Genomic DNA, 27,304 nt, shown 5'->3' with positions numbered 1-27,304 from the left:
TAGATTTCTTAAAGAATAAACTTTTCCTAGTGCTTAAAAACCAATAGCTCCAAATTGGGACATCTGGTCGCGCTTGACTGAGACAAAGTTAAAGTTTGAGGCCGACCGCGATGGACCCCTGGTTGGAAACACTAAGCGGGAGGCTTCGGTCAAAATTTCACCTCCACACTTAGAAACATTTCTGGAGGATTTTCTCTCTACATCGATCGACCCTCTCCAGCAAGCCTGATTCGAAGTAACTTCGTCGGTTTGGTTCCGCGGGAGCCATTGCTCAACTCCTGGAAGTCTTGAGCTCCAGAGCTTTCAGCGAGACAAACCTGAAATCCAGACTGGGTCATGGTGAGAGTTAGTCAGCTTCACTCTCAACGTCGGGTTGGTCCTCTTATGTAGCTTTTTTACAGAAGTTGATAAAAGTTCCCCAAACTACAGGAGGTGCTTCCTGAAGTTCCTTGTGGGTCTTCACAGTGCCTACAAACAAAATCTAAGGTTCCAGAGTATCTGAGTTGCTCCTCAGAAGTTGGGACTACAGTTCCCACAAGGCACCTGCCAAATCCTTTAAAGTCCAGCTGAAGGCAGTCAGCTGGGTTCTCCTCGCTGGAGATGATGCTGGTGGAGCTCTTTTAACCTGTTGCTTTTAGAAAGTCCACTCCTTCTCTATTTGAAGCAAGGCAAAGTCCTTAGGGCTGTAGTTCTTGAGTGTGCAGCAGGCGCTGTCATTTAGAGTGTAGTCCTCTTGGTGCAGGCCAGGGTTCCAGCAGGGCGGTCCTTCCTCTTCTTGTAGTTTCAGGCAGCAGATCTGAGTTGCGATGCAGCTCCCACATATTTATCCAGTGTGCTGGGGCAACAAGTAGGGGGGCATACCTGTCCAATGGGGTGGAGGGTGCCACCCAAAAGCGTGACAGCTGCCTCCAAAGTGTGGCATATTCATGGTTCACAAAGCACTGAACTTTAAAATTCAAGTTGGAGAATGTTTCTTCTAGGTAGTAAAATCTGGCAAAGCCAACCCACCGGTGTGGCTCATTTCCTTTAACAGTACCCCTCCAGACCTCCTAAAAATTCAATTTCTGGGGTTTCCACTGGCTTGGGGGTATAGGAAGAGGGGGTGGCCCTGGCTGGCATTCCACACTGTCCTACTCTCTTTGAAGACCGGTTTGATTACCCAGCCCCCTTCCTGACCTGTTCTTCTGCAGCTACAGATCTTCCCCCACCAGATAATCTCTGTCTCAATGCAGCCCACTTATCACCTCATCAAAGCGGTTTGGCTCAGTCTGGCAAGACTGGCCAATCAGGAGAGGCTGCTAGAAGGCTGAATTTTGGCTCACAGGAAAGAAGTATCATAACTCATTTTCTGTACTAGTTATGATAAATGTAACAGTGGCAAGTTGTTGGAGGTATAATTACCAGTCTTGTAAGTCCTTGAAATATCATTTTAGCTCACTCCTATCAATAGTTATACTTTATTAAAGTATTCCCATGTTAGCCTATGGAGCTACAAGGCTACAATCAAACATCTTTTACAATGTCCCTGCTTATTTGTACACGGCACCCTACCCTGGGTGCACCCTTAAGTGACTCAGAGCTCCTTGGCCTCTAAATCTACATGCTCTACCATATACGAGGGACTTACAGGTAGGTTGTCAGTGACAATTGTAATTACACCTAATTACCATATGCCTTTTTAATCAGAACACTCTGGCCCTAGGCCTGGTTAGCGCAGCCCAAGGCGCAGTCAGAGTTAATTACCAACAGTATCAGTAAAAAATTGGGGGTAATCAGGGCAAATAGTATGGCTTTCTCACATGGCCAATTAGAAACTGGTAAAACAGAAGTGGAATGCAGGCACCATTTACTGTACGGTTCAATGCGAGAAATCACATATTTAGCAGGGACTTATATATTTTCTTTTTCAGGAATCCACAGGAGTAGGGCCCTTTAAATTTTTTGTGTTTTTTCTAGGAATATGTCTGCTCTTGCCTGCCCCAAGAACCTTTTAAGAGGAGAAGGGATCATGATCTGGTGTTGATTTCTCATTGGAGTCTTGACTCTGGGTTCCTGCTCAAGACTACCAGTGAAGACAATGGCCCTGAAGACCAACGGGTGGAGTGAGAGCACCAGAACATAGCTAGATCAGTGAGCTGTCTCTCCTTTGGCATCTATATACATGACAACTTTGCATCAGGCCTTCTATGCTCTGTGCATATGAGGACGGAGCTTGCTGCTGCCATTTGCAAATCTAGACAAGGTACGATGAGAGCCTGCCCATCTATATCTCCTATGCATGAACCTGCAATGCTGGGATTGTGCAGGGCATGAAAGCCTCAAGTTTCTGATGGGGTAACAATGCTCCACGCATCCTTGCTGTGCACGATGGGAATTCTTGTTGTACTTAGACATGAAGATGAATATTAGTCAATATCGCTCAGATCAAAAAGAGGCAAGGCTTCTTTGATTCTCACTGCAAACTGACTCTTTGTTGGGAGAAACTGCAGAATTCTAATCACTGTTGCACTTTTACTAATTAATGTGGTATCACAGTCACTAGAAGGAGAAAGAGGCAAAAGCATATGTAAAGTTTACACACCGCTTTTCAACTGGATTGGACAATTCCATCACCTAGTCAACAACCTACAAACACCAACAATGTTCATGTGATGCATCAGAGAATGATGAGTGCACTGCTCAACTGGATGATGGAGAGAGGCCAGGATTTTTGTGTAAGTTTTGACACATTCTGTTTTTAACACATGAATGTTTCCAGCTTAATATGTTGCTCATTTTCCTTACCTTTCTTACATTTTATGTCTCAGTTGCCCTTCAATACTCCTGTATTGCGAGGACGAGTAGCGTACATTAAAGATCCTGCAAAGGAATTGCTTAGTATACATAAAAACAAATTGAAGTTGAAGAAAGACTTGGCTCTAAGCCTACACGTGAAAACAAACAATAATAGTTTACTTTCCAGTCTATTTGATAAAAATTGTATCTGCAAAGATATAATGTCTAAGAGCACGACAATGCAAAACAATTCAAATAATTTAACAGATATTATGCTGGATTTATCTCTAAAGTCTAGTACACCATTGCATCGACCTTTAGGAGAATCTATTATGCATCAACCTAAGTAATTAGAGCAAACCCATACTTCTAATATGCAGTTAGACTATTGTAATTGCATTTATATAGTGCTTACTACCCCTGACAAGGGATTGAAGCACTCTTTGGTGAGTAGCACGCTACTCCGAAACCCAAAAAGGATTAGTGGTGAATTAGTATAGGGAGATATGAAATTAATTTCAGCGGTGTACATGCGAGTTTGTTACTTGGATTGAAAAAGGGTAGTGGATGGATAGAAGAGGAAAGGCTCTAGAAAGTGTTTTTTTGAGATCATAGCAGTAGGAGGAGGTTTGGAATGAGTAAAAGGGAGTTGAAGTTGGGAAGAGTCAAAGGGAAGGGTTTAGGAAGGCTTGTTTTGGAGATCTGAATAGTAAAAGAGGTTTGAGATGATGCAAGGCGGGAAGAGTCTAGAAAGGGTTTGTTTGGGGAATCATAGTAGTAGAATGGGTTTGGGGATGAGTCAGATAGTGGTGGTAGAGGATACATTGAGAGAGGTACAGGGTGAGAAATAGGGTAGTGCATTGGAGAAAATAGTAGAATGATGTTTGGGAGTCAGAGAGTGGAGGTAGAGAATATATTGAAAGTAGTGCATTGTAGATGATGAATTAGATGTAAAGTAATAAATATAAAGATGCATAAGTACATGGAAGAGATATATGTATAAGTAAGGTAATATATCTAGATTTAAGTTGTATTTAATTACCTCAGACTTTCAAGTATTACTATACTTAAAGCTAATTTATTTGTTTTTATAATTAATATGTGCTTTTTGTAATTCAATAATGAAACAATTGTAGATAGTTATGATAAAAAAGTACTTATGTATGCATACATGTGAAACATACAATAATATGACCATAAGTAATATTTACATTTGTTAAGTAGAACTAACAGATATCTATATATTTATAAACATGATTATTATACATGTTTATACAAAGGAATACACATATCTAGGTACACATAAATAGTCCAAATAAATGCTTCTATAACCAGGGATATGCTGTGTATTTAAGTTTGAGTATGGTGGTTATGTGGGGAAGAGCCAAATCTTGAGTAGTCTTCTGAAGATAAGGTAGTTATACTATGTTTGGGGGTAAAGAGTTCCATAGGTTGGCTGCTTGAACAGAGAAGGATGTGCCATCTATGTTTTTTTGTCTTGTATGGTGGGATTTTGAGGCAAGGTGCCATGCACAGTCTGATATTACTAGTTTTCATGTACTGGCTGAAAGAGGGAATGGGAAAGTACAACTGGTAAATCTTGATATCCCTCCCACTGACAGCCCTTCAGACGCCTCAGATGTGATATGGATACATGACTTTTCATCTTGGAAAACGTTTTCCAAATTGGAATTGTTGGATAAGATCCGGTGATAATGGTTGCTTGCTCTCCTACATCAGCTATGACTCTTTCAATATAAAATACTTTGGCAACTATGGTTAAATTATTAACCAAGCAATCATTTGTTCCACATCATGTTATAAATATGTTAACTGCTATACTAAGAGTTGTAACTAAAACACCAGTGGTTGAGATGTTGAATAAGTTGAAATCTCCCACAGTAAAACTTGATGATTCAGACAATTTTAATGATCAAGGGAACATGGGAACAGCGATGCAGTATCTGTTGAAGAGATAATTGAGAAGAGCGTAACAAGAATATTTACACTCATGATATTTATACATTTCTGCTGAAGTAAATTTGCCTGAATTCAGTGCTAGTAAAGAGACTAATACATTGAACTCGGAAATAGATAGGAACTAAATTAAGGGACACCACAAACAGTATTCAATTATCAAGGAGCGAGAGAGGACTAGGTAGCTAGTCCGTATCCCCAGGTTTATTATATGTAATCAAAAAGGACTAGCCTATTTGTGACTGATACAGGACTCAGGACTGTATGAGGAAGGGGGAAACTATTTAGTTCCTTTATGAAGTCCTCACCCACCAACCTCTTTGGTGGCATGCTTCAGGGCCCACCAAGTGACACCGAATGTGTCCCGGGTGTGCTTCAACGCCTGTATTACAGCGGAGCTGGTATTTTGCTGAGTGTGCAGTGTTGGTGACGTGAAAGTGAAAATTTAAAAGCTATACAGTGGTCCCAGTGCCCGAGGTGGTTAACTTTTAATATCTGGGCCTCTGTTAGCGTTAAAAACAAGGCAATGGATGTTGGTGGAGTGAATATTAAGAACTCCTACATCCGGTGTGCGGTCTACATGTTTCAGCCAGGCCTTTCTTTAAAACTGGCTTTCCTCAGGACCGAAAGTTAAGTGAGGGTGCGTTCTACACTTATAGTGAGTGTTTGGTCTAAAATGTGTTGCACGCGTTAAGGTGCCTTACGTGTGGAAGGGGGATTCCCTCTCCGAGCATTAGCCCCTGTAGAGATATCCGGCAGAGGTTCTGACCGACTTTGTGGATCAGGACCCTTTAGAAACCTGTTGCGCTGTCGCGGGTCTCCGAAGGAAAAGGTCCCGGTGGCGCCGGAGTTTAAGAATACGTTTCAGCGTGCTCAGGTGTAGCTCGTTTCTCCCGCATTTTTATGTTATTTTGGTTGCACGACTACAATATTATAGGTCTTCAAGAAATGCAGATGACCTGAGATTTTCAAGGGGATAATTTTGTTGGAATAATTGGTATGTAATGAATATTTACAACATGTTTATACCATCATGTGGGGAATGACTAGTGGACCCCGATAGAAGCCCCCCTTTCCCCGACTCACCTCAATGTCTTCCGTACTTCTAAAGATAAAATATTAAAAAGTTAAACAAAAAAATAAGGAAACTGGCACTCAATTCCCAAACATCTCAACAATGGCAACTTTTGACAATTCTGGGTGTGGGTTGCATCAGCATTAGGAATAAAGATAGCAAACAAAGCTATACCAGCTGGGAAAGATGACTGGAAGTCCCACCTTGAACAATTATACTGTGTACATACTAACATTTAAACTAAAACTCGTACAGAAAATGTATCATTAACTAGTGTTACTAAAGCTATATCAGCACATTTTAAATAACATGTGAAGCAGACCAGAGTATGAGGTCCAGAAAGAATACCAGTCATGATATAAAAGAATAAAAGCTGGACATAGGGCAAAAATGTTTGCAATTACTTTAAACTGCTGTTAGAATAATGCCAACATTCCAGCTACCTGAAAAGACAGTATATTGATACCCATTTAAAAATGACTCATGTACTGTGTCGTCTAATTATCACCCATAGCCTCTCTGATGCCTCTGGAAAGATTTTTGTAAAAATCGTTTAGCACTACTTCTCCACTGCGAGGGAATTAGATGCCATTTCAGAAAGAAGGCTTTCGACATTGCTGCAGCACGGTCAACAATATCCTTATATTAAGGATAATTTTGGAGAAGGATGTTGTCCACAAAAAACAGAAAGATTATGTGGCATTCACTGATTTTTCCAAAGCTTTTGCCAGTGTTAATCAGTTTAACTATAAAGCAAATAAGCTCAGTTGGGCTTCTTAAATGTGTTCTTATTGCGTTATGTACTGACAATTGTGTGCTTGCACCTTACCGTACAGTTCTAAAAATGATCTCACAAAAAAGAGAACTACATATTGAAACAAGAGGGCATATTAGCCCCTTTATTGCATAGGTTATATACTTTATATACTCCTGAGCTTCCAGCTAATCTAGCAAAACTGCTATAGCCGTTAACATATATGCTGGTGATATACTGCTCCTTGACTTAACCCCAATCAGTTTACAAAGACCTTTAGCAGTACTGTCTGAATACACAGACAAAAAGAATCTACAATTAAATGTATGAAAAAAAAAAATAAGGGGCAGATTCACGTAAACATTTAGGGGTGTCAGAACCCCGTTCAGAGGGCCCCCCATGTGGTTGTTGCCGTTTACTCCTGATGTCCACGAGCACACCGTTCTACGGATCCTGCTCAAATGGGTCAAGCGCCTCCTTCTGCACCTGATTCTCAACTGATAATGTAGAGTGAGCAGTCAATGATCCCTCGAAGGGAAGTATAAATACAGGTCAGTGAACATGACTTATAACTCAATGTGTAGGCAGCACACACAATAAATCAATGTCCAGTCAAATATTTATTTTGTATCAAGGAAGTATTTTTATTCAAATTCTACACATTCAAAGATAAACTCTATTCAATAAGCAATAACACAGTTACCCTTGAAGTAAGCATCCTAGTAGGTGTCAGGGCACCTCGCCGGCTCTACATTCCCAAGCAACTAGTGGGCTGTTGGGTCCAACTCACATGCGAGGGAATGTAAATTACTGGTATCTGTTCACATGGTTTCACCCTTTTGGACTCAGTCAAGTCAAGTAGAGTTGCAAAAGCCAAAGGCGGTATATCGAACCCCGGCAGTGGTACAGTGCAGTCCTGGCCCAGATCGGCAAAGTCAGGCTGCATGCATTCACATGCGCAGCTCCTGCCAGGCGCCGGCTCTATCTCCTGAGCCGCGCTTACCAGCGTCCTAACGATCAGACTTGCTCTGGCTACAGCCACACGCAGTAAGTATTGTTCTTCCTTGCTCAGGCATGGGGAGCAGTCTCCTTGTTCTAGCAGGACTCCAACGGCGTCTCTTGTGCCCTTGGGCTTCCTTGGAAACAAAGCCTCCCTTGTCTTGGTTGTAGCAGCAATTTGGGTCATGGGCGATGAGCAGGACCTCCTGCCTCAGTGCTTCCAGTGGCCCCTCCTGACATACCGGGTCACTCCAATGAAACTCACTGTCCGGTCACACGGGTCTCAGGTTGCCAGCCCCTCCTGGCATACAGGGTTGCTGCAACTTCCCGCACACAGGTGTAGCCTATCAATGTAACACAGTTCTCGGCACATGGTGGCCCCTCCTGGCGTACGGGGTCACCAACTTCCACAATGCGGCAAACGGGCAATGGCTCGATCAATGTGGCACAGTCCTTTGTGCACGGCAGCCCCTCCTGGCGTACATGGGCACCAATCTGTACAATATGGGACACGGACAACAACCTGATCGATGCAGCACAGTCTTTGATGCACAGCGGCCCTTCCTGACATATGGGGTCGCTAATCTTCACAACGCGGCACATGGGCAACGGCCCAATCACTGCACCACAACTCCTCACACCTCACTCTGGAGCCCCCACGTCTGGGCATTCTCTGGGTCTCACTTCCTCCAACACGATCCACTCCCTCATGGGCACACCAGTCTTAGCGAGCAGGTAGGTACTGGTGCTCCAAACTCCAGATCAGATCATCTTGGCATTCCTGAATGATGTCCCCTCACCCAGCAGAGAGTCTAGCAAGCTAGGCCTCCAGTCCTGGTCGTAGGCAAAAGTCTTGCAGCGCTTCCCTTCCTCATACAGCCAGGCTAGCTGCTCGGCAGATGACAAAGTCTGGGGTCTCAGACTCCCCTACTTATAGTCCTTTTCCAGATGCAAAATGTGATGTAGGGTCTGGACCTTTGACGTTTTATATTGGGGTTCTGCTTTTTTGATATGGACATCTCTTCCCTGCATCCTTCCTTCTGAAAGATGTCTGTCACAGCAGGCAGGACTCCGAAGCTGATTAACCCACAACAAGATTCATGGGAGTGACCAGAGTTCATACCTGGATTTCAGCATACAAGGTTAATCCTAGGTCCTCAGCCCTACCCTTATCAACTTCATCTCCCTCTTCCTGAGATGTTTCCAGGTCCCTTTCTTGTAATCTGTCACTGAATCAGAGTAACCTTTGAAATTCACCCAGTGCTATCCAAGGAAAACAGCAATATACAAATCTGTCTGGGGAAGGTACCTCTACTCATGTTTTCACCAAGCAGGCCTGGGCTTCTCAATATGGGACCCATGGTCCTCCTTGCAATGTACCAGTGCAGGCATTTCTGAATTCACCATACATTCGCAGTACACTCCACTGTCTAGTATTGTTGTGCCCATGTACCATGCTACCACCAGCATTTCCACATGCAGCACACAGACTCAGTCTGCACACACTGTTCAATACTACAGTCTCTCTGCATTGCACCAGAGTGTCACCTTAAACACCCTCTGTCAGCGCACACACATTTACCATGTGTGCACTGTCCCACACTGCACCCTTTGGGTAGTATATTTATTTTGCGCTCAAGTGCACTCAGCATATGTTTTCACTACACACACACTTCTACATCAACCTAATGTAGGCCACGGGCGAGATAAACACATAGGAGCGGACCTTAAAAAGGTGAATGAGCCCGTGGGCCTCACTCCAATAACACAGGATAAAAAGGACCTGGTCACTACTATTCATCGTCACACGGTAGGCTGCCACCACTGCGCTCTTGCTGTTTAACTCCTGCTGAAGGCAGTAGCCTTCCACCAGTATGAGTTTAGCGCTTTGGGAGCCTCTTCTGGTCCAACAATGCGCAATCCATGAGACAGATCTATATTATGGTGCACACACATGATCCGTGTTTGCCTATGACAAAAAATCTGCATTAGGGATCCAGACAACAATACATTTGGGAACGCAGGGCAGGGGTGCATGTCTTTACCATGCAGAAGACTTTTACATCCCTACAAGGAGTTTGAGAAATAGCAACTACCTATTAGATGTAAGAGGCCAGATTTCTTTTTATTTATATCACTGATGTCAGAATATTCACAATTTATTCCCCTTTTTAAAGTTCTGGGGCTAATAAGACTACGTAAAAGAGTACTACAGGAGCACCAATTAATAGGTCATATGCTTTGGCCAATGTTCGAATATGTTCCATTCGAGCTGGTGGCTTCATGGAAAAAGACTGGAAACCATTAAAGAGTATTACTATTGGGGAAATATCCTGGCTAATAAGTTATGTATTAAGCTGCATAGTGTCATCCAGAAGGCAAGTGCTAACTTCATCTGTCTGGTCTTACTACAGTTTTTTAAATTAAATAGGAAAGCATGATAATAAACCCCTCTTTATGGAAGAGGAGTGTACAGCTATGATTCCAACTATATTATTGTATGCTATTGAAAGATTAAATCATTATGACTTAATAAGTCTAGCAAAGGTGAAATGCTCACTTATGGAAGACTCGTCTATCTCTATGACAACGTTTTCACTAAGAATATCCATTTAGATATTGAAAGGACAAGGACAAAATTTAAAGCAGATGCATAAGTATTACAATGTCAGTAATGCCCTCAATAGAACACTCATGGGACTGCTACTTACTAAAATGTGGTCCAAATTTTGGAGGGATTGTTGGGACTCACACAAATAGCACAACTTGCCTGTCAACATTTAAAGATCCCTGCAGCCGATGAATTGGTTAGGCCCACTAAAGGTCCGTTAAAGACATGGCTAAAGTTGATCACACATACATAAGTTATGAAAATGGCTTGTACCATTGTCAACAGATCAGTAGATTGAGCACAGTATGTATTTCTGCTACATTAGGAAGATGCATTTATATCTCAGAGTGCAAGAAAGTGCCTCTTTAGGTCTCGCCTGGCGAACGCAGCGCGAAAGCGCTGTCGCCAGCGAGATCTATTGTTGCTGACTTGCCTCGGAAGTTGGACAGGAGATGCGCACGCGCAGGGCTATTGGCGGATTGGAGCCCGTGTACGCTCACGTGAACACGCACGATGTGCACATCTCCTGTCCCCCTTCCGTCCTCACCAGCCTCATGTCCCTAAATGCGTGCATGGCGTGCTTTTGCTTTCCCTCCCTCCGGCGTTTCAGCTCACGCTCCGCCTTCTCTGTGTGAACTCTCCGACCGGCCCTGCAGCGCTGGTCCCGGTAGAATGATGGCCAAGATGCGCGTGCTGTGGCTCCTGTGGGCCCCCGGCTGGGCCGGCATGTACTCCCGGGAAGACCCGCTGGTCATCTTGGACTCCGACTCGGCCCGCTCTCAATTGCTGAACTATGGCTATGGCGCAGCGGTAAATATACAAGAACCAAACCAGAGAGGTAGGATGGACCCGCGCCACCCGTACCTTGGTGCCCACATGCTGCGGTAATTACCTAGCACTTAAACTGCAGCGCCCCTCGTGCCATTTCAATGTTTACATTTAAACAAGTGCGAGCCTTATGCGCGCTCCGCCATACTACATGCCGCGCTACATCCGCTAATAGTGCCTCGTGAACGGGAGGGTTGGTGCTTGGGGCGACCTATACTGCCTTCTTCATTCAAGCGTAATAACTTTTAAGGCGCAGGGAGCTAGGCGATTTGCCCAGAAGCACCGGATGTTTGAGGGTCGGTACCGAGACTCGAACTGGGTTCCCCAGCTTTAAAGTCGAACGCTCTAGCCATTCTGCTGTGTTGCTCTACACAATGTGTGCAGTGTGCCTTGCACCCCTAGGCCGTCGCGCTATCAACCCCCCCCCGGACAGGATAAAGGATCTGTGATCCTTGCCGTCGGGAAACCCTGTCTTGCTGAAGGGGAAAGCGAGGAGAGAAAACTTACGGGCAGTCTTGCCCGAGTGTAATCCAAATAGGCCAGCCACCCCCATCGCTGGCTACCCTGGGGGCAGCCCCCGGGCAGCTAAACACATCGGCATGAGGCCCCGGTCCTCTAACGCAAGCGCAATTCAAAGCAACGACGAACATTTCACAGTCGCTGGGCCGGCATGTACTCCCGGGAAGACCCGCTGGTCATCTTGGACTCCGACTCGGCCTGCTCTCACCTGCTGAACTCCAGCAGCGCCTGCTTCGCTGAGTTCTACGCGTCCTGCGCAAACAAACACACACGCACCAGCCGCCCCCAGCCAGTGCACGCGTACTCGTCTCCCTCAACGCGCGCATGGTGTGCTTTCGCTTTCCCTCCCTCCGACGTTTCAGCTCACGCTCAGGTTCTCCCGCCTGCTGTGGCCCCCTCTCTTCCTCCCTCGCAGCTCTCTCCCCTCCTCTCCCTGCCTCCTCTTCGATCCCCTCTTGTCTTCCTCCCTGCCCTTTGAGTCACCTTCCTCCCCCCTTTGACTACCTTGTGCCTTTTTCCCGCGTAGCCCCGCACTGCTCGGTGACCCTCGGCAGAGAGCAGCCCTCGCACGGCCACAAGGATGGAGAACACACGGCCCTGCTGCTCAAGATGCTCCTGCTGGCGATCCTTACCGGCCAGCTGTGGCTGCGCAGGAAGGTGGGTGCCCCCGGCAGACACCCTTCCCACCCCCTGCTGGCATGTGAGAGTGATCGGCCTGACACCCCCTGCTGGCATGTGCGTGTGATCAACCTGACACCCCCGTGCTGGGATGTGTGAGTGAGTGTGAACAAACCTAGCACCCCCCCTGCTGGCATGTGGGAGTGAGTGTGAATAAGCCTGACACCCCCTGCTGGCATGTGTGAGTGAGTGTGAACGAGTCTGGCACACCCCTGCTGGCTTGTGTGAGTGAGTGTGAACGAGCCTGGCACCCCCCTGCTGGCATGTGTGAGTGTGAACGAGCCTGGCACCCCCTGCTGGCATGTATGAGTGAGTGTGAACGAGCCTGACACCCCCCCAGCTGGCATGTGTGAGTGAGTGTGAACGAGCCTGACACCCCCCTGTGGCATGTGCGTGAGTGTGAACGAGCCTGACGCCCCCAGCTGGCATGTGCGCGTGATCAGCCTGACACCCGGTACTGGCATGTGTGCGTGAGTGTGAACGAGCCTGACCCTCCCCTGCTGGCGATCCTTACCGGCCAGCTGCGGATGCACAGGAAGGTGGGTGCCCCCGGCCTGACCGCCTCCCCACCCCCTGCTGGCATGTGTTTTGTGATGGTATTGTGTATCTTTATTTTCAGCAGCATGACCGGACTGAGAAATCATAAGGGGGTGTCCAGCCCCATACAGCCCATCTGAAGCTACATACCTGCGTTTACATTTAGTGAAAACATTTTTTGGTCGATTTTACCATTGCCAGCACCTCTAAATGAGCCAAGTCCATAATGTGATCTTTTTGGCCGCCTTTGTGTGTGAATTCCCTTCTAGCTGAGTGTGCGGGTTTGTGTATTTCTTTGAAAGTGCATGGGCATGGATGTCTGTGCCACTCTATCTAAGTCTGTCTGGGTGTGCGTGCGTGAGGCTTTTCTGATTAAGATCTAAGGATCCGCCTCGGGCACCACACAACCCCTCCCTTAACGCCTTTCACAGCGCAGCAGTAAATGGAACAAAAATTCCTTGGAAACCTACCCCGGCGATTCAGGCTGGGTCAGTACCGCCAGCATTCTGCAGACCCAGCCCTAGACTTCTTTACGGCTGTGAACCTATAAAAGACATTCACACAGGACGAAAGTCTTCAAAGCAGCCGAACTTTGCAGCGTCGCCGTGGGTACACGTGTCACCACTGTGGTAATCTTTCTTCAGTGAAGTGTCTGGTAAGGGGTGAGGCAGTGGGGTGGCTTTCGTTGTTTTTATAATTTATTCATAGTTTTGTTGCACTCAGTTTGTGAGTAGGAGCCTCGGTACCTGTATCTGGGATAAGGCTAAAATTAGATGTGCCCGAGTCAGCAAATTAACTGGGAGAGCCAAGCCTGAGCCGAGCCACGGGCAGCTCCGGCCCAAGAGCGGTGCACGAGCCGAGTCCGTGAAAATGTTTGCCATGTACAAAGTGCAAAAAAGTAATCTAAAAGAATTCCAAAGTCTCTTCAACACTCAAAAATATATTTAACAATTTTTTTCAACAGATCATAAAAGCGCATTGAAGAGTACTTATTAAAAGTTATAGTTTTTAAATATGAATTTAGAAAATGTCTTCACGAGCACTGAATCGATGACAATGCCCTTAGTTAACCAATAGGCAAGTCAGTTGTCATATACACCCTAAATGTAGCCTATGTTCCTTTTGTAGGTGGTGCAGAATTGTGGGCTATTAAATAAAACAGAAGGGTTGTTGTGCAGCTTACCCCCTACCCTGGAAGTACATATCTGTCAGTGCTCTCAGATGTGATAATGAAGAACAAGCATTTGCAATGGAATAGGTCTCGCATTTACGCAAGTTTGAGCTATTGGCATTGTAAATGACAATGCCTTTTATTTATATTTTGGTTTTTACAACATAAATAAAAGGCAATGTCATTTACAATGCCAATAGCATAAACTTGCGTAAATGCGAGACCTATTGCATTGCAAATGCTTGTTTTGTATTGCTACCCCACAAATTTTAGGACTGATGCTGCTGATCTTTCAATTCTGAAGTACACTGGGTCCTGCTGACAAGGTCCCGGTGCTTGTGCTCAAACCCCTCAAATTGTACGAACAATCAGCTGATCCCAGATTTGCATATTTGACTTACCAATAGGTACCTAGTATATGGTACAAAGTGTACCCAGTGCAAGTAATTAAAAGTCATAAGTGGACTGCAGCACTTATTGTGCCACTACTACAGTGACAAGGTAAAAACATGGTTTCAGTCTGCCACTGCCACATAGTCGGGCAAATTTTAAACTGCCAACTCAACATGGTAAAATAAACCCCACCAGTCAAGGTGCTAAATATTGAAAAGAAGGACAATGAGATTCGACAGGTGACAACCATCCAACAATAGCCGAAAAAGAGTGAGTCGGGAGACGTTGTTAGGGGCACTGGAGGTCCAGGAGCAAGTGGCAGCCACAGGATCAGTGTGTTTTAATACTTTTTTGTGCACGAGTCTCCCTTTCCGAAGCAATGTTATTCCAGTACTGTGTCCCACGTAAGGACCGCCCATGGTAGGACTGACATAACATAACTCGCTTTAACGCGTCCTGATAAAAAGTGACAAAAAGTGCTTTTCTACTTGTTCAAGTGGGGTATTTCAATTATAAATTGGGTTTACCACGTCTGTTGATTAGCACTATCGCATTGACTGAGGCCAGAACAATAAACCTAGTTTATACTCTTAAAATTTTACCAATTTATTTAGCAAGTTGTATCGCACAAAATAATTATGGTGATTTCTTTAAACATATTATTACAAATGGTTGTTTATTGAGCTCTTGCGAAAGCACTTTTTAAAACATAACTAGTCTATTTTTTGCTGCTGCTTTGTAAAGTTGTGCAGACCTGCCAACTTATAAACAAGCATTGGCATAGCCAATAGGTCTTGCCTTTGGGACCATTTAAGTGTTTAGCCATGCAACAGTTGCATAACTAAATACTTATAAGGTCCCAAAAGCGAGACCTATTGGCTATGCCAAGTGGCCATGCGGCCGCGAAAGTGATCGCGATCAAACATCAAAGCGGCCGTGCGGCCGCGAGAGTGAAAGTAATCGCGGTAAAGCGCGGCGCGCGCGCCCGCGCACATGCACTGTAGCTCTAGGCTGGCCTGGTAGCACTTTTTGGAGCCCTCTCAATAAGTCTCGCCAGACCAGCGCATGCGCTGGGTCAGGCGAGACCTAATAATCTTCACTGCGTGAGGAGGGGGTGGGGCCTCCTACAGGAAGCCACCTAAGATCCGCTCTGCTCTCCATCAATCCTCCTTCAGCACCTGCCCAACACCCCTCCCTAAAAAGGGATGTCTGAGGCTGTTGCCGATGTCCTTGGGTGTTTTCAACCATTTAATGTAGATCAGCTGCTTACAGCCTCCAAAGACAAGCTGAAAACCATTTTCCCTGCCACCATGTGATTTTGGCTTCTCACCATATGACCGTTTGAAGCGGGCTGAAATTGTGCGACACACGATGCCACCATATGAGTTGGCAGGTCTTCTGCCTGGAGACCAGAATCACTGTCAGTTTAAGTGCAGCTTTGCGTTAGAACAACCGCTATGTAAGGAGTATACCATGTGATGCTGCTTTCCACAAGTTAGATTTAACACTCCTGTAGATTGCACTTTATAGGACCGTATTTGGAAGTGAGCAATATTATGCCACCGTTTTGCAGCCTCTCAAAGCCATCTTTTGCTAGGCTTGTCATACATTTTGAAACTCGGCATATGGCTATGGTTGCCCCCTTTGCCGTCCACGCCCCAACCTGTAGCCCTTGTTCCATCAGCCAATCGCACGCAAGGTGCACTCTAGTTTGGTTTTATAGTCCCCTTGTGCACGCATCAAATTTACTCACTTTTCTCCAATTGGAGCTGAGAAATCGAAGTCCCTTTTCTTCCCTGTGAGTGCTCACCACTCACCAGTGGTTCAAATGTAAACACTAGTAGTCTAGTCTACTAAAATTGCCTTGTCATGGATATGAAGTGCAATATATGTAAGTGCAAATGTAATTTGTTATTTTCTGTTATATCTCTGCCATCCGCACAGGCCCGATACTTAATCAGGCTCCTGTCTGTGTGGAGAGTGTCAGTACAGTTTTGGGGAAAGTCACTAGGATTTTAAACAGAAAAAACAATGGTTCAATGATGGATTGCTAATCAAAAGACACCTATTTTTTTGTAACAGTGAGGCAGGAACCTGTCGGCTTGCTAGGGTTTTAGTTCTGGTGACACTTAGTGCTCCCACATTTATCTGCTGCTTCTTAGCCATCTCAGCATTTGATGCTTGGCTCTTACACTTGTCCTTGTGGACTGACCTGATATTCGCACAGTGGTCTCTCTCCTTCACCCCTTCCTGTGTACACTCCATTGGTTCTGGGGGCCGCTGATTTAGCCTTGAGTTGTCATTAACTAACAGACTGATTAACTACTGAAGTTCTCACCTGAGACAGCCTGCTGCCCTCCTACCAGGAGGTGTGACGCGCTCCTAGGAAGGGGAGATAAAGGGCTGCTGGAGGGAGGAGGTATTGTGGCCACAGAAGGCCAAGCTTCAATGGGGCTACCTCCTCTGAGAGGCAAATGAGAGTCGCCCCTTAGTTTTCCTGCCCAGTTGTGTAGTTAGACAGACTGGCATCTCCTCCAGAGGTGGAAAACTCGTTGCAGAACCGGTTTTCCAGGAGACATGGTTAATTATACTGTACACTCCTCAGGGGTGTGCCCATAGCTCTGACCCAGGGAAGAATGGTCTCAACGTCTTGGATTTGGGCAGAGAGATGCACTGTGGGGTTGTCTAGTGCTAACCCCACAGGAAATTATGTCAGAAGGTTGTCCTGTGGGAGTAGTAGCCCAATTACCTATGGAGTCCTCCCCAACCACAAACTAGAAATTGGTACCATAGTAGCACCCCTGACTTTCAGCCTTAGAACACTGCTGGACTCAGAAAGGACAGAAGGACTGCACCTCTTGAACCCATGGACCTCAGAAATGAAGGCTACACCAAGGAAGACTGCACCTGCTGAACCAAGACAGGACTTCAAAGAGAAAAGCGTGCTCCTAGTGTCAACGTCGTCGTGAGAGGCCCTCAAGGGTGGGACCTGCTCCCACTTGTACCAAAGACCAGTGAGTGGCCTCTAGGGGCTAGTCGGCTAACCTCCCGTTAAGCTTCAGGGACATAAAAGCTCAAGAGACCTGTCCCTGCAAAGTGCGCAGCTGACCAGGAGCCACTGATCTTGTCCTGGACTTGGGTGATGTCGCCATGGGATTGAGTCCTAACCCCCAAGAGGTGCCTCCTAGGTTCTGGACCCTTGGCTGGTGCTACTGTGTACTTTTTCTCCTCACACAACTTGCAAGCCAAAGGCAAAAGACAACAAATTTTGGGCACAGAGTCTGAGGCTCAAAGACTACTGCTACTTGCCAGCGAGTGGGCATCCTAGAACGCCATTGAGAACCAAGACATCACCTGTCCATCAACATCAATCCCAATGCCAGCCTCAAACTGAAGTGAGCCCGCTGCTCTCACAGTGGACAAGAAAAAGAACCAGAAAACTTTCTACAAATGAATGTAAAATCTTGACCAGGACCAACCGGGTCCCTGCATCCGACTAAGACTTCCATTGCGGTCAGGCTGAAACTTTGACTTTGCCCCAGAGACTTGTGGCTCATAGACTACAGCTAAGAGTGCAAAGCTGTGATATTCAAATGTTTTAAAACGTTTTGGAGTGAAAAGCAGTGATTTATCAAAAATTGCAAAAATCATAATTCTGGTTCCCTTCATCATATTTTTGTCATTCTGCTGTCTATAGATAACAATATTTACTATTTTTGTAAATTGGAGTGGGATTTCTGTTGTGTTGCCTTTCTTACTTATTGACCAATGCTTTACACTTGATTTCCTTTGAGTTACGCCTGAATGCTCTATGCCACAGCTACCAGGACAGAGCTATGTTTTTATTTAAAGAAACCTATCTGGACCTGATACAGAATAGTGACATTATTACTTGCTGATGTCTCACAACCACCTCAGCTAATAATACACTTTCTTAGATAGAGCAGATTTGGAATCTGATGCATGCAGTTTTTATATAAGTATTTATTTATATATTAATGTATTAAAATATTTGTAGCCTGTGTGAGCCTTTACAAGATTTAACTCATGGTTTTATTTTTTTAGCATTGGATTGTATTAAGAAATTGTTGATAAGACCTACGTTCCTAAAATGAAATACCACTACCATCTCAGAAGACATTGAATTATTACATATGCCTGACTGCATGATTGTTTGTTATAGATTGCATACATTTTTAAAGTCCTTTTAGAGATATTTAATGCATTGCAGATTTGTGTTTGTAAGACTGTATTATTTTGTGGAACTATAGTTGCTGAATACTGCTAATGAGGCAAGGTAGAACACATAGCTTTCTGCATTTGGGCCAGCGAAGACCTAGCCACTTCTGACCCCTCTACCTCTGTGAAAGGCCAGAAAGATTCAAAAGAGCATTTCCCAAGGATTTGGACAGGAGAGCCTGGCCCTTCCATATTACCTTCATGCTTTCCTTGAAAAAGCCCAGCAATGCGAACAAATGAAGAGCAGGTAAACATCACCAGTCTACATAGATCCTTCACGTCTTTATCTGCACCTGCTGCCTACAAAGACATGGATCCTTCCTTCTCAGGTTTACCATGGTCTTCCATGTACACAAAATGACTCAAGCAAGCAGGGTCTTGTTGAATTTGTGCCAAGTAGAATACTGAGTACAAATGAGATCAGCAATCACTATAAAAGAATTTCAGGCAATCCTGCATCCAAGAAGTTCTTGAGGGTATCTGAGCCGGAGGGAAATAAAAATCAGGTTGATTGGTGAGTGATGTGTTTTATAGCAGCACAAGGGTCGGTTGTGGACACAACTTATTGATGCCTTAAGAGTTTTTTGTTTTTTTCTTAGATATAGTATATGATAATACCTATCGTGGGATACAGCCTCACCGGAAACAGTCTAGGGGCCTTATTATGAGTTTGGACCATGGTGGTGGTGCAGCTACCACCGCACCGTGAACTGATTGTCCAGGAAGTTGCGCTCGCATTCATGGACGAGTAACTACGTTCCTGCAGCCACAACTGACTGTAACCCAGAGCACAGGTCCCAACACCTTGTTGCATCTTGGAGGAATGGTCACATATTCCACCACAACAGTGGACATGTCTACATTCGCCTGGACTCAGAATGCATGTGCGTGCACCTACGCGTGTTGACACATATCTGTGCAAGGTGAGGCAGTCCCATGTGCGGAGCTGCACAGCGTCGTTTGGCAACGTTCCTAAATCTGACATACTGCAATCAATGTCCCTACATTCATCCATACTTTTATACTTGATTGAACATAGACATGACACATTTGTGTGATTTGGAATGTTTTATTCACATCCTGTGGTGTGTCGGAGCTGGAGCAGGACATGGCCATGCAAACCACACATTACATGGTTGCCCAGTGGAGGGCCAACCAGAGTCCTTTGGGGAATGATAAGTTAATCAGAAGAGGAAGAGTTGCTGTGTCATTGGTAACCAGAGCAGATATGGCAGTCCATGTCGGGGTCCAGGTGAATGTCGCAGAGTGTTTCGGGGGACAGTGGAAGATGTTGTTCCAGGGCATGATGCAGAGGGCTGAAACAAGCAGGAACAGGCCATATGGCGGGGATGAATGCTACAACCTCCTTTCACACACAGAGTCATTACCATCCACATCTTAGTCCTCTGATATGTCTTCTGTGTCAGGTGTGTCAGGTGTGTGTGGTGGTGTTATTGCTGCATCACTGTGTGCCACTGACACAGCAGGGGAAGAGGTGGTATGGCTGCATCACTGTGTACCGCTGACACATCAGGGGGCGGAGATGTGTGTGTCGAAGTTCCTGCAGCATTATAAAGAACAGGGGATTGATTCTGTTAAGGAGTACAGAGGTTGGAATCCTACAACTGTGAACAAAAAAATGTTACCTCTGACACCATGAATAGTACACTGTAGGAGAGTAGGGTCTGCAATCCTATGATCACCCCAGATTTTTGCTTTTTTTGCTTCATTGGTTTACGACTTTTCCTGGCTGTGGGCCTGCTAATCAGACCCACAGCCTAGCTGTTCTCTCTCTAAATTGACACATGTACCTTAGGTGCATTTACTAATTGGAACTGGGCCACCTTATCAGTCCCTGTATCAGAATACCTTAGGTATCCAGGGCCTAGGTGTACCCAGGTCCTACCAGGGGCTGCAGCATGTATTATGCCACCCCTGGCTGGCCACCCAAATCTGACACAACTGGCTGCACGACGGCTGGGGCAAGGTGGTGTAATCACCCTTTGCTTTAGATATAGTATTCCTATATCTAACCCTAAAATGGACACATGTATTCCTATCAGTCACTCCTATGGCAGGCCTTATCAATCCTGAAGGCAGAGTGCTTGGAATTATGTGAGATGGTGCTCTAGCATGAGCTGAGCCCGTCTGCAGCTTGCGGAACCAAGTCCTAATAGCTGTTCCAGGATAACGCGTACCATATACTCTTAAAGTGCAGTATAATCCTCGCGGTTATTTGCTAACTTTGGTATCGCATTATCAAAGCATGTCGAGTAAGGTGTCATACGAATTGGGATACTAACCCCTCGCCAATTCTGGCGACGGGGTTAGCATTCCACCCTTCTAGAGGGACACGACATGCATGTAACTGTGAACCCCGGTTAAAGTTGACTCGAGCCTCAGCATCACAAAATGGATGCTGCCACCACAGACACAAGTCTGACCTCCTGCTGCTGGGAGTCCTTCCAGCGGGGAGAGCTTGGACAAAGGGTTTCCTGTCAGGGGCGGTGCCCGCGCCATCCCAGACAGGGTTTTGTGTATCCCAGGTAGGCAAGGCTGAGAGGAAGGTGACTGCAAGTGGCACCCCGGTGCTCACTGTGCATAGGCCGGCTCGAACCAGTTCCAGGGGCACCCCAGCCTCTGAGCTGGGGAGAGACCGGACAAAGGAGAGGGGTGTAACCACCCCCCCCCACCCCCCCTGGTCCCACCCATAGGCAGGACCTAGTCACGGGCCAGCCTCTTTTCTTAGGATAAAGGTAGGAGCGGGCCCCCTTCCCAAATTGGATAATTCTGAATCTTGAACTACTTTCCACGAAAGGAACTCTTGACTTTTCCTGAAGACTCTCCCTTGTGGCTAAGGAGTAGCCACCCTGCACCAGCAGGCACCACCTAAGCGCTTGTGGTTTGCTGCAAGTCCATCCTCCGGATCCAGACTGACCAGCTCGACGAGACCCGGATTCCCTGCCATCTCTGACCTCTACCTGCATCATCAGCCCAGCTGAGATTCGTGGGTGTGACGAGACCTGCGGGACTGGCCATCATCAAAACCTGCACGACGCTTGCCTAGCACAACCACCGAGGGACCCTCGAGTGAGTGCTCCTGGGGTTTGAGAAGCCCCAAACCTGAGCAGCTCCAGCACCGAAGACCAGCCTCCCAGCATCCCCGAGATCTGCGTGGGGGCCCTTCTGCTCTTTGCCGCTCACCGCGTTGTTCGGTCACTTGCCCGTTGGCTAGTGGCCCTCCTAACGATGCACCACGACATTTCCGCCGCTGGTCTGGTTGCTCCAGACTGGCCCTGGCTCCCCTCCAACAGAGGAGCACCCCGGACCCCCCCCTGGTCCACTCCAGACGCCATCTTGACTCCACCGCGTGGGCTTGCCTTTGCCAAGGGTTGTTGCCCCAATCCTGGGTCCAGCATCGCCGACAGCAGACACCTTCGTGGGACAGCTCGCCCCTTCTGCCTGGTCGCCGACAACGCCTCCTGCACCGAGGGACAGCAGAGTCCAGCGTCAACCATTCACCTGATCACGGTGACTACCTCCGGTGCCATCCTGGTGCCAACTCAATCACTGGCTAGTGATTAAGAACTGAGTCCCCTCTGCTTTCAGGTCATCTCCATTACCGATCCAGGCTTGGATCCCTCCGAATATCGACACTGGTCGCCTGCCAGCAACTTCTTCTTTCAGGCTCCTGAGACTACAACGAGGACTTCCGACATCTTGCTGAACCCCACGCAGCCGCAGCCTCTGGGCTAGGTAACTTGAGCATTTCGGTGCTCCATCGCAGGTTCGCTCTACAAGTGTCCAGCTCCTTTTTCGTTTAGTCCCACTGATCGGACTTCTCCGGAATCAGTAACGTTAGACTCTCTAACCATTCGCACCCCACTTTTAGTGTATATGGTTTTTCGTGCCCCTCGGGCATTTGTGTAAATTGTGCAACTTGAAGTATTTTCATAAGAGTTTTGTATTGTGCTTAGCCCCCTGACTCATAAAGAGCCAGGGTAGTCTTGTTATAAATAAATATCCTTTATTTTCATAACAACTTGTGTGGTGTCTGTTGTAATAACTTCCACAAGGATGCGTTTGTTCACGTGGTGTTCAAGGGGTAAATGTGGTGTTCAAGGGGTAAATGTGGTGGTAAAACAGCTGGCTTAACACGCCCTCTAGAGTTTAGCCTAAAGACTGCTCTTGTCCATGCTACTAGGATAGCTGGTCTATAAGGTTGACTTACAACCAATCATCAATAAGGGTCGTTTGGTATGATACACAGTGATCACTAGAATAGTGAGCACTATATATCGGGCCAACTTCTCACATACACACTTTAACTTAACAAGTGGATTTTTATTTTCCACTGGTTTGTAATTGAATGCAAATCTATTTTCTATAATACATCAAGACATGTTGGTCCTATGCAGCGTTTACTTAAACAAAAAAATTGGTGCTCAGTGCAATTTAAAAATACATACATACTAAATAGACAGACTTACATGATAACACAATAACATATAAATAAATTATATGATCAGCACATAACCCTTCTTGTACAATTTACAAACATCAATTTCTAGAAGTTATATGTGTCAAAAGGGAAGTCCTACGATCTTTGAACGGGAGTACGGGGACTCCTTTGAATAAGGCCCTCACGGTACAAAATTCTTTTTTAGATGCCAGGGCGAGGTCGCCTCCGAGTTTAGAACCAGGGCTACAAAAACATATTATGTAGATTCCAAATAGTGACAGTAGGTTGACGTCAATTTTTCCTGGATTCTCTTAGGCTTGCCTCATCACGGAAAAACCAACGCGTTTCGACCTTCTGTATGGCAGTTTTTGTCTCAAAGGTCTTCATCAGGGTGGAAGTATTTGTACGAAGGACTGGAGGTATCACTTCTGTGATGATAGGATTTCAGAATTCTTTTTTTTTTATTTTTGAAAGCTTTATATTTGAATTTTACAATACAAAAACAGTACAAACTGATGGCAGGCCTTATAATCCTCTTCTGACATAAATATTTGGTTTCCTATGCACCACACTATATTTGACTGTATATCCAAACACATATATTGCTGCTAATGCAGATGCCACTTGCACATCCTGAGTAGTGTCTCAGACCTACGTATATCATTGTTCAAAGTCACATGCACTTCATGCTTCTGCTTATCACCCTCAATTATGACTCCGTCCATTATGTGCATGTGCTCTCGGAGTCCTGGGTCAGGAGATAGTCTTGCAGCGGTCCCCAAATATCTTTAGGCTTAGAGGCATGCGGTAACAATTCAGCATACGTAGTGCTCTGCTCTTGACAATATAACAGGTCTGCTAACCATTCCTTAAACTTTGGGGCGCGACCCCTCCCCCATCTACATGCCACCCTCCGTTTTGCTAACAATAAGGATATTGCTATGTATTTTCTATGTTTGTGAGGCAACTGTTTAGTGTATCCCAATAGCGCAATGAGCGGGTCCTTGTCTATACTGATAGCAACCATCTTCTCTAGTGCTGCGAACACCTGGTCCCAGTATTCCTGAATACTTGCGCATTCCCATGCTAAATGCAGAAATCCTGCCCCTGCCTGCCTACACCTTTCGCACCTATCACTGCTAGCTAACTTAAATCCGCGTTTTTTCGCAGGTGTATAATATAGTCTGCGTAAGTATTTATAGTGTATTATTCTCAGTCTGCAACTTGCCGAGATCTGCGCTGTTTGGAGGCAACAATATTTCCACTGCTCATCTGTTATGCTCTGCCCTAGGTCATCCTCCCAGTGCTGTCTAGCCAAACCTGCCGGCTGCCCGTCATGTGTATATATGCTGTGATATAACCCCGACACGAGATGTTTCCCATCCCTGGACCCTAATAGCTGATGCAATGGCTCCAGACACTGCGGCTCCTGCGGGAAGTCCGGGAGTAGCGCCCTCATGCCCTGTCGCAGCCGTACACATAGAAACATATCTAGGGAGGACCATGTCTTTTCTTGCATGAACTGTTCCCGTGTGCGCAATTGTTCTTCTTCAAAGAGGTCTCCCCACGTGCTGATGTGGGCTCGCTGACAGAGGTCCCGAAATCCCCTCTCCTGCAACAGCGAGAGGTCAGGATGGTATGTGAGGGGTAACCTAGAAGAGTATATGAAAGGTATATTCAGGCGTTTCGCAATCTGGTGCCATGCATCCACCGCGCCAGTTATCGTGGTGGCCGGCTCCATTCGAGCTCGCGGCGTGTTGTGTATAAGACCATTCAGCGGTATTGGGTCTGACAACCAGTCCTCTGCGGCAACTTGCGGCATAAAGCGAGGCGGGTGGATCCAGTAGTAAGCATAATGTGCCTGTGCACACAGGAAGTACACTTCCATGTCCGGGATGTCAAACCCTCCCTGGTCATACGGTCTAGTCAATATGGACCACTTCAGCCGCAGTTGTTTCCCTCCCCACAGCAGCCTGATGAGCTCGGACCGCAAACGTTGGAAAAAATACTTCCCTGGATGATAGGGTACATTCAGGAATAGATAGAGGAATTGTGGGAGTATTGTCATTTTTATAACGGACGCCCTACCTGCCATTGAAAGGGGTAAAGAGATCCAGCGTGTCACCTTCGTACTCAGGCGCTCTATGGCTGTGCCATAATTCCCCCTGATAGTCTCATCCCTATCCCTAGAGACCCGCACCCCCGGGTACTTTAACTCATCATGACACCACTCCAGTGGGAAATCGAGGGGGAACTGGGCGACCGCTTCCATAAGGGGGAACACTTGGGATTTCCCCCAATTTATGCACACTCCAGACAACACGCCGAAGCGTATGAACTCCTTTAACAGGGGGTTAATATTGACCTGGGGGTCCCTCACATAGAGTGTGATATCATCTGCATAGAGGGATATCAATATCTGCCTAAGGCAGCAGCGAAACGCCTTATCCTGTTGGACCTGCCGCAAACGGGAAGCCAGCGGCTCCACCGCTATGGCGAATAAGAGCGGGGATAGCGGAAATCCCTGACGGGTCCCCCTGGTTATTAATAGCCGCTTAGATAAGTGCCCATTGATTAAGATTCTAGCCGAGGGTTGATTGTACAATAATTGTAGCCACGATAAATAGAGACGGGGAAAACCCATCCTCTGCAGTATCCCAAATAGGCAATCCCATTCCACCGAGTCAAATGCCTTGGTGGCTTCCAGAAAAACTGCGGTTAGCGGGAACTCCGGCGCCACCGTCTGAATTAGTGAGAACAGGGTCCGGAGGTTATGTGATGGCGCCCTTCCCGGCACAAATCCAGACTGGTCTGGGAGTACCAACGTGTCCATAAGGAGGGTCAGCTGGTTCGTCAGCACCTTTGCCAATACTTTGGTATCGCAATTCAGCAATGACAGCGGTCGATATTAGTCGCACGAATCGGGGGTTTCCCTGGCTTCAGCAGGGAAGTGACCACCGCCTCCCGCATCGACAAAGGCAATCTCCCCACCTCCAGAGATTCTTCATAAATTTCTTTAAGCACCGGTACCATTATGTTGATATAACTTTTATAGAATTCGGCTGGCAAGCCATCGGAGCCCGGCGCCTTACCATTCTGCAATTGCATGATCGCTTCTTTGATTTCATCCAACTCAAACGGGAGGCACAGAAACTCCCTCTGTGTGTCACTTAGCCATCCGAGCGTGACCTCTCCTAAAAAAATCATCTAAAACCAGCGGTCCCTGTCTCTGAGATGTATACAATCTTTTGTAATGCATGTAAAACGTATCTAGGATTTCTTGCGAGTCTCGTGTTGATGTTTTCCCCGGGGCCTGTATTTCCAAAATGTGTGACGCATAGCGGGGAGTTCTGGTTATCGCTGCCAGCGCCTTACCTGGCCTCTCCCCCTCCCCCTCCCCATATCTGCGTGCTACCCAGTGGCGCCCTCTATGTTTCGCCTCTCGCTGCGCCGCTTCCTCGTATTCTGTTATTTTCTCTCGAAAGATTTTCTGTATTTGCCCTGTCTCCCCTCCCTCCATTCTGCGTTCCAAGCCCCTCAAGTCCCATTCTAGCCGCTGCAGTGTGCGTTGCAAGTCTCGTAGGACCCCAAAACTCTTGGAGAGGCAGAAGCCTCGTATGGTCACTTTAAATGCCTCCCATATCATTTCTACACTGTCTACCGATCCTTTATTTCTCCTAAAAAAATCCTCAATCTCCTCCCCTAGCTCTGCTTGAAAGACCATATCCAGGAGGGCCGTAGGTTGCAGCCGCCAGCTCGACCTAGGGGCATCACAACCCGGCATAGTCAATGTCACTTGTACCGGGCAGTGGTCAGAGAAGGTTCTAGCCAAATGCATCACGTTGTGTAGACCTGGTCCCAACCCCCTCGACAGTAGGCAATAATCAATCCTAGACCAAGTCCCACTATGGGAGGTGAAGTGAGTGCCTTCCCTCCCCTGTGGATGTAGGTGTCTCCAACTGTCTATGAAACCCTCTTCTTTGAGAATGCCCTGCAACGCCTCCTGCGCTCTATTATAGTGATGCGGTGCTGCATGCGATCTATCCAGGTGGGGCTGGAGTACCGCATTGAAATCCCCCCCCATATAATGTGAGTAGAGCCAATAGTTAGTATTTCACTCCACAGAGCATTAAAAAATTGCGGGCTGTCTACGTTTGGGCCGTAGCAATTCACAAGGGTAACAGTATCTCTCCCCAGCCTCCCCCACACTATGATGTATCTGCCTTGTGTGTCTTCCATCACACCTATCTGCTCAAAGCGGACCTGCTTCTTGAACAATATCACCA

This window comes from Triturus cristatus, chromosome 8 (genome assembly GCF_964204655.1).
Source record: "Triturus cristatus chromosome 8, aTriCri1.1, whole genome shotgun sequence".
Classification (NCBI taxonomy): Eukaryota; Metazoa; Chordata; class Amphibia; order Caudata; family Salamandridae; genus Triturus; species Triturus cristatus.
The sequence above is the reverse complement of the archived record's forward strand: the minus strand, read 5'-3'. Positions refer to the sequence as shown.